The sequence below is a fragment of the Rhinolophus sinicus genome, linkage group LG03, assembly GCF_036562045.2.
Source record: "Rhinolophus sinicus isolate RSC01 linkage group LG03, ASM3656204v1, whole genome shotgun sequence".
Lineage (NCBI taxonomy): Eukaryota > Metazoa > Chordata > Mammalia > Chiroptera > Rhinolophidae > Rhinolophus > Rhinolophus sinicus.
Window position 1 is genome coordinate 114,632,603 of NC_133753.1, and position 14,099 is coordinate 114,646,701.

At 39.1% G+C, this 14,099-nt stretch overlaps 1 pseudogene; it reads left to right on the forward strand.

Moving 5' to 3' along the window:
* The first annotated feature begins 1,888 nt into the window (after positions 1–1,888).
* Positions 1,889–12,688, forward strand: LOC141570776 (uncharacterized; annotated as a pseudogene).
* The last annotated feature ends 1,411 nt before the right edge of the window (positions 12,689–14,099 follow it).

The window sequence follows — 14,099 nt, forward strand, 5'->3', positions numbered from 1 at the left end:
AGATACCAGACTGGTAACAAGCCACATTCTCTCAGTGACTCTGCTACTCCTTTACTACCAATAGACAATGTAGAGAGAATTCCAGTTTGCCGTGCTAGCATTTAGAAAGGTTTTCATTTGAGTAAATTGCCTTTCCAGTGTACTAAATTGTACCCAGGAGATTGGAAATAGTAAACACAGCTTCCCCAAAGTGTCTAGTTGATAATCAGGTAGTAACAAAGACATTAAAAGAATGTGACTCTATTGAAGAGCAAGAAAACCAAGTTGTCACAAAGACTCGGTCCAATTGCCATGTTTCTCCCACCACTGGGAACAAGAAGAGGCCACCTATTTGTTCATTCGTTTCTTCACTTACTCCAAGTGTAGTGCTTAAGCATATAGCTTTACAGCTAAACTATCCAGTTTTGAATTCTAGTGCATTTGCATTAGGAGACAAGCAAGTTATTGAGCCTATCTGTGTCTCACTTTTCTCAACTGTAAAGTAGAAATAAAACATACATCCCTAAACGAGTTATAGTTAAACTAGTTACCATATGTAAGGCTTTTAGAGTATAGTGTTTGATGTTAGCTGTTACTATTTTCAATAAAGATTTATTGTGTGCTGGTTACATACATACCCTGAAAATTAAAATGTAGTCTCTGTGAGTCACAGTGGATCTCCTTTCAGTCATGATATCCATACTTTCTTGCATTTAGCTGCTTAATATTTAAAGTAAAACTTTAAAATATGTATACATGAATGAGCTAGCCTGTGCTTGTATTAACATTATAACTGAAAATAATTTGGAAGGGAGAGAGAAATACAGGTGAAATTTTATACCCAAATAAAAGCTTGTCCTAATTTTTAATATTCTTAAACAGTTGCAAAGGTTCCCAGTAAGGATCGCATGAAGGGAAGAAACAGTTTCCCTTGTGTTGTTCAATAGTAATGCTAACTCTGTAGTTAAAGAATCGGGGAACCATGAAGATTGTCCTCGGTTAAATTCCCTTCTCCCATATATCATATTTCCTTTCATCCCTTCATTATCTCTATTCTTACATCTTTGGCCTTCTGCATATCTTTGTCACTGCAGTATCAATCAGGATTCTTTCTATTGCAAGGGATGGAAATCCAACTCAAGAAAAGAGAATTTACTGACTTAGGTACATGTGAAGTCCCAGGGTTGGTTGGTTCAAGTGCAGCTCATATAATGTCTTCAGGACCCAGGCTTTCTGCTTCTGTCAACTCTATTCTCCTCCACATGGGCTTCGTTTTAAGGCTGCACATGGTGGCAAACAGAGCTGCCAGCAAACCTAGGCCTGCAAACTCCCAGATTTGGGTCCAACAAGAAAGACCCATTGCCTCTCGTTGGTTGCTGGGACCACATGTCCATGATGAACCGATCTTGGTAGTCAGGGAAAGCAATCCTTTGGGTGACAAGTCTGAGTTGCAGAGTTGCCCCTGGAACTGGGAGTGAAATGAATTTTACCTGAAGCACAAAACCTTAAAAAGAGGTAAGGAATGTTTACACAGAGGAGAATTAGTGTTATTATCAGCAGGTAGGTGAATGGGCAGCAAAACAACACTGGCTCCTTATGTCCACCCTATAGCTCTGATCCTGCCCATTCTGTTCTCAGAAACCCCAATGATCCTTTTTGCCACTTGCATAAAATCAAAGGTCTGTATGTGGCACTCAAGGCTTTTGACTGTCCTAATTTGTTTCTCACCATGCTTCCTTTTTCATTCCAGGGTCTAGTTTACTTTTAAAATGTCTCCATCCTCTTATGGCTTTTGATTTTCTGTCTCCCCTATCCACCTTGTTAATATCCTTTATATTATTGAGTGCCCAGCTCAAATGCTACCTCACAGCAAGCCAGGGAAGTCAGGGTAATTATCTGAATTTTATAGATGAGGACATTGAAGCACAAAGAGAGTAAGGAACTTGGTCAGGATGACACCCTCAGCAGTTCCCGAGTTCAGATTCTCAGGCATTCTGGATCCAGAGTCCTCCTTAAATGTACTCTCTCACCTAGGGAAAGTAAGATGGACAGACACCTCAATGATACCATATCCTACATCAACATCAGATACATGAAAGCATGCATCGAAGAAGGAAATGTGTTATGTTGGGGATTTTAGTTACCCTGATTTTCTTTACAAAGACATGGGTATTTCCCATTGCTGTAGCACGTTGTTCCTGTCTTGTCTACCATTTGTATAATGTTACAATGAAGCAGTTTAGTGAGAGGTACACATAGGTTTTGAAAAACTAAGACATGGCCAATATTTTTAAATTTTATCATCTCACTAATTTAAGTTTAAAAGTAAAAAACATTGCATACACATGTGTTGAACGCTTATTCTCTGCCAAATGTTGGACAGCTAAGAAAAACCCAAAAAACAAAACATAGTCTGTAGTCTCAGGATGCTCATCCAGTTAAGGAGACATAATTGTAAACACATTCAATACTATTTAGTGTCAGTCTTTTAATTTGAAGAAGGTAGTTGGTTTCAGGTTTTGTGTGGGGGGTGGGCAAAGGGGAAGGTTCCAACAACTACCACCAAAATTTAAGATGGTTTTACTATTGCAGATGAATGGGTAATTATTATAATAATATTCTGAACGTTTGGTCATTTTTTCTTTTGACAGTGATTTTGGGCACTACGCTATGTGTTGGGTGTAAAACGGTGAACAAAGCAGACATGATCGTTGCCTTCCTGGCACTTAACTTGTAGGAGGGTGACATTAAATGAAAAGCCAGCTGAACTTATAATTGAATGTGCTTTGAGAATTGCTGTGAAGGAGTCGACCCGAGGGCAGTGGTACAGAATGTTAGAGGGGCCGTAAGTATGTGGGAGTCATCAGTTCTCTGGGACTTGCTTTCCATTCAGTCTGCGACCTGAAGACTAGTACAAAAGAGCCAGTGGAAGCCTGGAGAGACAAAGGTGTATGGAGAAGGTGCTGACGTAGTAAAGAACGTGGGGCATTCAACCAAGGCCAGGATCTGCAGAGCAAGGTCCATGTCAGGTGAGTGGATGGAGATGAGGCTAGAGGCTAGATGAGTAATATAAGGCCTTGTGGCCCTGGGAAGAAGCATTTTAAGTTCAGTGGGAAACCATTAACAGTTTGAAGCATGGATACGTATTCTGGTTTTGGCAACATGGTTCCACATACCATGAGAGAGGTGGCAAGCCTGCCAGTCAGGAAGTTGTCCAGCAGAGCTATGCAGAGACTTCAGAGGTGGAAATAAAGAGAGCTGGGCATGTTTGGGAACCATTTGAGAGGTAGTATCAAGAATGACATCCAGGTTCTTTTCTTTATAGTTACCAGGAAGTCTGAGACTCCATGTACTAAGAACTACTACGTAGTCAGATCCCTAGATAGTCTGATCCAAGCTAAAGACATTGCAGAAGAAATGTTTTCTACTGGATTCCCCTTCTAGTTTTGAATAAAGGTCACATGCAAGAACTTCCTGTTGATTCGGTGGCTTCTGGAGTAGGGCCTAATCTTTCTCAAACGGATCCTCCCCTGCCTGCATGTTGTTTTCCTTATAATTTCAGGCTGAGAACCAACTGGAGAAACAGATGCCATCTGTACTGCGAGGTTTCTGTTGTAATCTTGACATTTACTGACAGTCGGCATATTAGAATGGCCTGTCGTGCTCCCACCTTCAGGCTTTCTCCAGACAAACCTGTCCCCAGGCTTTTTCCAGAAAGGTTAAGGCTGCCGTCTCCAGGCCTCTGTTATCTCCGGGCCAGTCTCTCTCTGCCTAGTAGGAACAGATCTGTGAAACCTGTGTTTCAGCATCATGCTGAGCTTGTAACCATACATCCTTTGCATGCAGGATTCATCATCTTTTCCCACTTCCCTAGTTCTAGAGATAAACACTTGTGGATTTATATTGCTGAATCTGAGAGATTCCAATTTCATTTATTTCACTTAAATTTTATTATTAGTTTCAGGTGCACAAAACCACATACTGATTAGACATTTACACCCTTCACAAAATGATAAAACCCCGCTAAGTCTATTACCCATCTGACATTGTACATAGCTATTATAATACCATTGACTATATTCTCTATGCTGTACTTTACATTCCATAATGTATATATATTTAATTATAGTTGACATTCAATATTATTTTATATTATTTCAGGTGTACAGTGCAGTGGTTAGGCGTTTCTATAATCTACGAAGTGATCCCCCCATAAGTCCAGTACCCATCTCACATCCTACATAGTTTTTACAATGTTATTGATTATATTCCCATACTGCATTTCACATCGCTGTGACTAGTTTGTGACTACAAATTACTATTTGCTAATCCCTTCACCTTTTCCCCCTTCCCCAACCCCCTCCCGTCTAGCAACCATCAGTTTTTTTCTCTGTATCTATGAGTCTTTTTCTGTTTTGTTTGCACATTTATTCTGTTCTTTAATTTCATTGTAAGGAGATGTTATTGTGATTCAGTACTCCAAAATAGCATCTGCTTCTTTTATAATCTGTTCTGACTTTATAAGAGCATAGAATGTCAGAGAGCTATTAATATTTCCAGTACTGTGAAGTTTACAACTCTTTCTATGTACACTGTTATGCTATTGATTATCTCAATGATACTTGGAAGAAGATGTTATTATTACCATTGTTGTAGGAGACAATTGAGACTCAGAGACCAAGTGAACTAACTGTCCAGTGTTTCATAACTAGAAAATGATGCCGCTGACCTGAAGTTCACAGCCAGATCCCATGTTTTTATTTTTTGTTTTGTTACAGCAACTTATTTACTGTAAGACGTGGAGAGGTTATATTTCAGGATACCCTGCTACATTCTATTTGGATACAAAGTTTTTTTCTATCAAGGCCTCCAGAAATATTTATAGCAAGTGTTCTAATGATTCCAGAGCGGGTCCTTCAGAGCATTAGAAACAAGCACTTAATGCCTAGAAGGGTTAGTTTTCTTTCCACCAAGAAAAACTCTGTTAGAAGACCAGCAGTCTTGACTCATCAAGTCAATTTATAAATTTGTTAAGTTACTACAAGAAATAGGAAAAGAGTGTAGGCCGTGTACTCATAGGAACAGAATTCAGAGTTCAAGCTCTGCAGATAATAGGGCAAACAGTTTTTGTTTTGTTTTTTTGTTTTTTCATTTAGCAAAGGCAACGATTTCTATACCAAATGTTACGGCCACCCACCCACCTCCAGGGTACGCAGAACCCATTAGGATGGCCTCTGATTTAGAATGCAGAGCATTGCTTCTGAGAAATCCCCCTTTCAAGGGGCATATAAATTCTTTTTTGCTATTCATGTTCTTCAAAAGCATGTTGTGTGAAAACAGGTTAACTCTTTGGCAATAAAGCAACATTTTATAGCAGCTCCATAGATTTATGCTATTATTTCAGTGTTTGGTTTTAAAATTATTTTAATTATGTTAAAATTTGAGCAATACAGAAGAGTCTGACTGAGACATTGCAGATGAGGCTCGCAGAGATGAAGTAGCTGGCAGGAGGGAGATGGCTACGTTGGAAGTTCACAGGCTTTCTGAGCCCCACGATGGCAGGCAGGCAGGATTAGAGTATAAAGCAATGGTGGATACATATAAATGGAGGCAAAACGTGCATTAGCTCCTCAACTACCAAAAACATGGGCAAACCTGGCTGGTATCTTAACCTCATTTCTTGCTTTTTAAGATTTTATCTAGAATCCAGTTTGGATTTCCTCCGAAAATATCCAAGTTAGATTAAAATGAGATGTTTTTAGATCAATCAAGACTATGTCAGGGAAATTTACCCTGGGCCAGTCAAGCATAATATTCTGAAGGCTACTTGTTGTCACCTTATGTGAGGGTTATTGTGTCAGCTTAGCTAGGCGCTAATAGCCATTATGTAATCAAACACTAATCAAGGTATTTCTGTGAAGGTATTCTGTAGACTTGGTTATCTATCTATCTATCTATCTATCTATCTATCTATCTATCTATCTATCTACCTACCTATCTATCTATCTGTCATCTATCTATCATCTATCATCTATCTATCTATCCTGTTGGTTCTATTTCTCTGGAAACGTTGACTGATAAAGATTTTGGTTCTAAGAGTATTTCTCGAGGAATAGACTGTTAAGAATGAGTTTTCTACTATAAGACATTATTAAAATAAATTGAAGAAGACACAAAGAAATGGAAAGATATTCCGTGTTCATGGATTGGAAGACTCAACAAAATTATAATGTCCATATTACCTAATGCAGTATACAGATTTAATGCAACACACATCAAAATCCCAATGGCATTTTTTAAAGAAAAAAAACAAAAAAAACATCAGATTTGTATGGAATCACAGAAGACCCTGAGTAGCCAAAGCAATTCTGAGGAAAAAAGAAGGAGGACAGAGACATCACACTCCCTGACTTCAAGTTATACTACAAAGGGACAATAATCAAAACACCGTGGTAGTGGCAGAAAAACAGACACACAGACCAATGACATAGAATTGAAAACCCAAAACTAAACTAAAATATATATGGTCAGATAACTTTTGACAAAGGAGCCAAAAACTTACAATGGAGAAAAAAAAGCCTCTTCAATAAATGGTGGTGGGAAAATTGGAAAGCCACATGCAAAAGAATGAAACTAGAATGCTATCTGTCACCATATACCAAAATTAACTCAAAATGCATCAATGACCTAAACATAAGACCCAAAACAGTAAAATGCATAGGAGAAAGCATATGTACTAAACTTATGGATCGGGGTTCAGAGAGGATTTTATGAACTTGACCTCAAATGCAAGGGAAGTAAAAGCAAAAATAAATGAATGGAACTATATTAAACTAAAAAACTTCTGCACAGTGAAAGAAATCTTCAACAAAACAAATTGGCAAACGAAAAAATATGAGAAGATATTTGCAAACCACACCTCTGATAAGGGGCTAATATCCAAAATGTATGAAGAACTCGTACAACTCAACAACAAAAAAACAAACAATCCAATAAAAAAAATGGGAAGAAGACCTAAACAGACACCTCTTCCAAGAAGGCATACACATGGCCAACAGATATATGAAAAGATGCTCAATTTCACTAGGTATTGGGGAAATGCAAATCGAAACCACAATGAGATACCACCTCACACCTGTTAAAATGACTTATCAACAAGACAAGTAATAACAAGTGTTGGAGAGGCTGTGGTGAAAAAGGAACCCTCATATACTGGTGGTGGGAATATAAATTGGTACAGCCACTATGGAAAACATTATGGAGGTTCCTCAAAAAACTAAGAATAGAATTACCATATGACCCAGCAATCCCTCTTCTAGGTATCTACCCCCCAAAAATCTGAAAACATCTATCCATAAAGATATACGAGGTCTGACAATTAAGTTCGCAAACTTGTTGCAACGATGCTGCTAACATTATATAGATGTCAGAGGGATTATTCATTATGAATTTGTACCAACTGGACAAACAGTTAACCAAGTTTACTATCTGAAAGTGCTGAAAAGGCTGTGTGAAAATGTTAGACGACCTGAACTTTTCGCCAAAACAATTCATGGCTCTAGCATCATGACAATGTATTAGATTGGTGCAAAAGTAATTGCGGTTTTTGCAATTATTTTTAACCTTTTAAACCACAATGACTTTTGCACCGACCTAATACCAGCTCACATGGCACTGCCTGTGAGACAGTTTTTAGCCAGTAAACAAATAATTGTATTGGAACACCCTCCCTACTCACCTGACCTGGCCCCCCAATGACTTCTTTCTTTATTCAAAGATCAAGGAAATATGAAAGGAAGACCTTTTGATGACATTCAAGACATCAAACGTAGTACGACGACAGCTCTGATGACCATTCCAGAAAAAGAGTTCCAAAATTGCTTTGAAGGGTGGACTAGGTGCTGGTGTCAGTGCATAGCTTCCCAAGAGGAGTACTACAAAGGTGACTGTAGTGATATTCAGCAATGAGGTGTGTAGCACTTTTTCTAGGATGAGTTCACGAACTTAATTGTCCAACCTTGTATGTACCCCTATGTTCATTGCAGCATTATTCATAGTGGCAAAGACATGGAAATAACCAAAGTGTCCTTTGATAGGTGATTAGTTGAAGATGATGTGGTACATACATACAATGGAATATTACTTGGCCATAAGTAAAGATGAAATACTGCCACTTGTAACAACATGGATGGATCTTGAGATAATCATACTAAGCAAAATAAGTCAGATAAAAAAGTTGAGAACCACATAATTTCATTCACATGGGGTATAAAACTGAAAGCAACAAATGAACAAGATAGATAAACAAAAACTCATAGACACAGACTACAGTTTAGTGTTACCAGATTACTGATAAAGGGGTGCAGGGCCTGGTGGAAGAGGGTAAAGGGGGTCAAATGTATGGTGATGGAAGGAGATTTGACTCTGGTGGTGAACACAGAATCCAATATATAGATGGTATATTATAGAATTGTACACTTGAAACCTATGTAACTTTACTAACCAATGTCACCCCAATACATTTAATAAATATTAAAAAGAAATAAATAAGAGAATAAAAAAAAAATGAGTTTTCTGAAATGGTTGTGCAGTTTCAAGAATTGGTTCTCTAGATTGATTAGATTTAAAGACAGTCAGGGCTCTATTTCCAGTGGTGAAGAGGGTGCCAATGGTCCATGGTAGTATAATATGACAATAAAGATACACAAAAACATATCATTTTAAGATACTCCTAATAAAGAACCCATAAAAAGCAGGGTTCTTGGAGACTGCTGATTCTTCTCAGAATCCATCTCTACTACCCATCTCTGCTTTTAGACCTGTAATTTGATTTCAGTCCCAGCAGGCCCAAAAGGGTGAAGTACAAAGTATGGTCTATAAGGAGTTGTGCTAAACAACAAAACAACTGCATGAGTCTCTAATTTATACAGATAAAAATCTGGGGAATGTGTGTGGGAATGGATATTAAGGATGTAAGATAAAGGTGGAAGGAACATAAAGTTGGATCAGGCTGAATTTTTTGATATGGGCCCACGAGGCAGAGATTCTGGATTTAATGTGACAGCTTGGGAGGTTTGAAAGAGCTCTCAATAGTTTGGTTGGTTGGCTGAAACATGCAACAAAAGGTGGCCCACAGTAAGTGACGTTGAAATGCTGTCCTGCGTTGGTATACTGTAGAGGAAGGGACTCAAAGGCTTAGGGAGATTGGAATATTGGAGTAGATTTATCATTTAAGACCTGTTCACTCACCGTGAGAGGGTCCAAAGGATAAACCTTCCACTATGACTATGAGAAATAAATGTGTGAGGTGCGTCCCAAGAATTTTTGAAGTGCTATGTGATCACTCTTTTCTGTAGATCAGAAATTACAGTGGAGACTGCTATATCTAAATTTGGAAACCTAAATGCAATGGAAATAATTGGATTCTGGGGTGGCAGGGGCACTTGATCGCCAAAGTAAAGGTGAACGTGGTCTCCAAATGGGCAGCGGAGTCAAAGCAGCCGTCAGAATAGTCTGAGTCAAAGAAACCCATGGCATTGGCTAGTTGATTCTAGTGTTCCTAGAAGAGAATGGTTGGCAAACCTTCTGAATTCTCACTAGATCTGTATAAGTGGAAGAGTTCTAGGTCAAGTGAACAAAGTCTAACTTGAATCATGAAAACAGGGATTTGGGGCCACTCACCCAATTCCTAGACTTGAGACACTGTACAGATACAACTTCTTGAATGAAAGGGAGGCCAAGCCCACTTGAGGAAAGACCTCAGTATACTTCCCCAAATTTATACTTTCAATCTTTCTCCTAGTCTTACCCAAAGGTCCTATAGCTTTTTCCCAGAGTGACTGTGTATGGAAGAAAAGGAAATAATCAGATCATTCTGGTATTACTGGCTCTGAACGGACATTAACTCCAGGAGACTCAAAATATCATTGTGGTCCACCAGTCAGAGTAGGGGTTTATGAAAGTCAGATGTTCAATGGAGTTTTAGCTCAGGTCCATCTCACAGAGTATTCAGTAGTTCTCTGAACCCATCCTATAATTATTTCTCCAGTTCTGGAAAACATAATTGGAATAGAAATACTTACCAACTGGCAGAATTCCCATATTGGCTCCCTGGCCTATGGAACGAGGGCTATCATGGTGGGAAAGGTCAAGTATAAGCCATTAGAACAGCTTCTTCCTAGGAAAATTGTAAACCAAAAGCAATTTTGCTTTCCTGGAGGGACTGAAGAGATTAATGCCATTATCAAGGACTTGAAGGATGCAGGAGGGGTGATTCCCACCCCATCCCTATTCAGTTTGCCTGTTTGGCCTGTGAGGAAGACAGATGGATGTTGGAGAATGACAGTGGATTACCATAAGCTTAACCAGGTGGTGACTCCAATTGTAGCTGTTGTACCAGATAATGGTTTTGTTGTTTGAACAAATTAACACATCCCCTGGTACCTGGTACTCAGCTATTGATTTGGAAAATGCTTTTCTTTTTTTTTTCTCCATACCTGTTATTAAAGACCACCAAAAGCAATTTGCTTTCAGCCTGCAAGGCCAGCAATACACTTTCACTGTCCTAGCTCAGAGGTGTAGCAGCACTCCAGCCCTATGCCATCATTTAGTTTGCAGGGATCTGGATTGCTCATCCCTTCCATAAGATATCACATTGGTCTGTTATGCTGATGACATTATGCTGATTGGACCTAGTGAGTAAGAATTAGCAACTATTCTAGTTTTATTGATAAGACATTTGTGTCAGAGGGTGCGACATAAATTTGATGAAAATTCAAAGGCCTTCTATCTCAGTGAAATTTCTTGCAGTCTGGTGGTGTGGCACACCCTTCAAGGGTGAAGAATAGTTGTAGCATCTGATCCCTCCTACAACTTCAAAAGTGGCACAATGCCTAGTAGGCCTTTTTGGATTTAGGAGTCAACATATTCCTCATTTGGGAATGCTATTCCAGCTTGTTCACCGAATGACCTGAAAAGCTGCTAGTTTTGAGTTGAGCCCAGAACAAGACAAGGCTCTGCAACAGGCCCAGGCTGATGTACAAGCTTTTCTGCCACTTGGTCCAGCAGATCCAGTCAGTGGTGCTTGAAGTGGCAGTGCCAGAGAGGGATGCTGTTTGGAGCCCTCGGCAGAACCCCTGGAGGTGAATTACAGTATCGGCCCTTAAGATTATGGAACAAAGCCCTGTCATCCTCTACGGTAGTTACTCTTCTTTTAAGAAACAACTTTTGCCTGCACCTGGACCTTAGTAGAGACATAATGCTGAACCATGGGCCACCAAGTTACCATGCAATCTGGGCTGCCCATCATGAACTGGGTGTTATCTGACTCACTAAACTGTAAAGTTGGGCATGTGCAGAAACACCCCATCATCAAATAGGAGTGGTATATATGAGATTGGACTTGACCAGGCCCTGAAGGCACAAGTAAGTTACATGAGGAAGTGGCCCCATTTCTGCTCTAATATCTTCTCTTTCCCAGCCTACACCTGTGGCCTTATGGAGAGTTCCCTATGATCAGCGACTGAGGAAGAGAACATTTGGGTCTAGTTTACAGATGTTTCTGCACAATATGCAGGCACCAACTCAAAGTGGACAGCTGTAGCACTACAGCCCCTTTTGGGGACATCCCTGAAGGACAATGGTGAAGGGAAATCCTCCCAGTGGACAGAACCATAGTTGTTCAATTTGCTTGAACAGAGAAATGTTGAAGTTATATGTGTGTATATTGATTCATGGACCGTGGCTAATTATTTGGCTGGATGTTCAAGGACATAATTGGAAAATTGATGACAATGGTTTGGGGAAAGGATATGTGTATAGACTTCCCTGAATGGGTGACAGATGTGAAGATATTTCTGTCCCAAGTGAATGCTCACTAAAGGGTGACCTCAGCAGAGGAGGATTTTACTAATCAAGAGAATAGGATGACCCCTTCCGTGGACACCAGGCAGCCTCTTTCCCCAGCTACTGTTGTCATTGCCCAATGGGCTCATGAACAAAGTGGCCTTGGTGGCAGGTATGGAGGTTACACGTGGGCTCAGCAACATGGGCTTCCACTCACCAAGGCCAACCTGCCTACGGCCACTGATGAGCGGCTCAGTCTGCCAGCAGCAGAGACCAACACTGAACCCTTGATATGGCACCATTCCCCAGGGCCATCAGCCAGCTACCTGGTAGCGCGTTGATCATTGTGGACTGCTTCCATGGTGGAAGGGCAGCACTTTGTTCTTGCTGGAATAAACAATTATTCTGATACAGATTTGCCTTCCCTATGTGCAATGATTCTGCCAAAACTACCATCCATGGACTTACAGAATGCCTATCCACCTTCATGGCATTCCAGATATCATTGCTTCTGATCAAGGATATCCCTTCACAGTGGATGAAATGCAGTAATGGGTTCATACTCATGAAATTCACTGGCGTTACCATGTTTCCCATCATCCTGAGGCAGCTGGCTTGATCAAATGGTGGAATGGCCTTTTGAAGACTCAATTACAATGCTCACTATTTGTTAATACCTTGCAAGGCTGGGCCAATGATCTCTGGGAGGCTGCATATGCTTGAAATTAACATCCAATATATACACATATTTCTTCCACAGCCAGGAGTCATAGATCCCAGGAATCAAGGGGTAGAAATGGGAGTGGCGTCACTGACTATCATTCCTAGTGACGCACTAACAAAATTTTTCTTCCTGTGTCCATAACCTTGTGCTCTGTTGATCTAGAGGTCATAGTTTCAAAAGGAGAAAAGCTTCTACCAGGAGAAAGAACAATAATTTCATTTAACTGTAAGTTATAACTGCTACTGGCCTCTTTGTGCTCCTCATGCCCCTGAATCAGAAAACAAAGAAGTATATTCATTAACATACCGGTTAAGGGATTGATCCTGATTACCAAGGGGAGATCGGGCTACTGTTCCACAGTGGAGGTAAAGAGGAATATGTCTGGAATACAGGACATTCCTTAGGGCATATCTTAGTACTATTATGCCCTGCGACTAAAGTCAAAGGAAAACTACAACTTAATTCAAGCACCCCACCCTACAGATTTTGGATTTGTAAGCCCCCAAAAGCTTGTGAGCTAATTCCTTAAAATAAATCTGCGTATCTGTCTATGTATCTGTCTATGTATCTATTTGTGATCTATCTATATAAATATATTTATATATCATAGATTATGTATAAATATAAACATTTATATATAAATCTAAACACACATACACACACACATCCTATTGGAAGTTTTTCTTTGGAGAACTCTGATATACCTGTAAATTATAACTCTGAAATTAATTGCCTTTTTCCCTTTTATTATATTTTTAATTACAAAATGAATGCTTAATTATCTTAACAAGTACAACAATGCAGAATTGTACAGTAAAATATTAATGCTCTTTGCTCTTGTCCCTTTATGGTAGATCCTTGCATACCTTTCTCCACAAAATACACACACACATACACAAATGCACACTCATATTCACATGTCTAGAATTCACATGTCTAGAATTTATTTTTTTCAAGTAGTTACACTCTACAAAATACTATGTAACTTGTTTTTTTTGGGGGGTGTTGTTTGTTTGTTTTTCAGTTGAGTGATACATTATATAGTCAACTCTAGGTCAATACTCATCAAATCAATTTTAAAATTGTCACATACTGCTCACTGTATTTGCCATAATTTAACATTTCCCTATTGATGGCCTTTTGAGTTGTTTTAATGATTTTTTCCAGTTCAAATAATGATGCATTACATTTGCACTTTCAAGTATATATACTCTTGTTTTTATTTTTGTATATTCTAAAAATTGGGATTTCTAGCTTAAAGAATATGAACATTTAAAATGTTAATTTATATATAAAGACGACTTTATAAAGGTTATAGCAATTCATTGTTCTGCCAGCAATGTGTGTAGCCCCATATCTTCACCAGCACTGGATATTAGTTTGCAGTGTTATGAATAAAAGATGAGATCTGATTTATACTACATTTTTAATTTTCTTGTTACTAAAATGATTGACTATATTTTCATGTGGTTAAGAGGGGTTGACATTTCTTCTGCTATCACTTGCTTCTTCATTCCTTTGCCCGGTTTTTTTCATAGCATTGCTTTCCTTT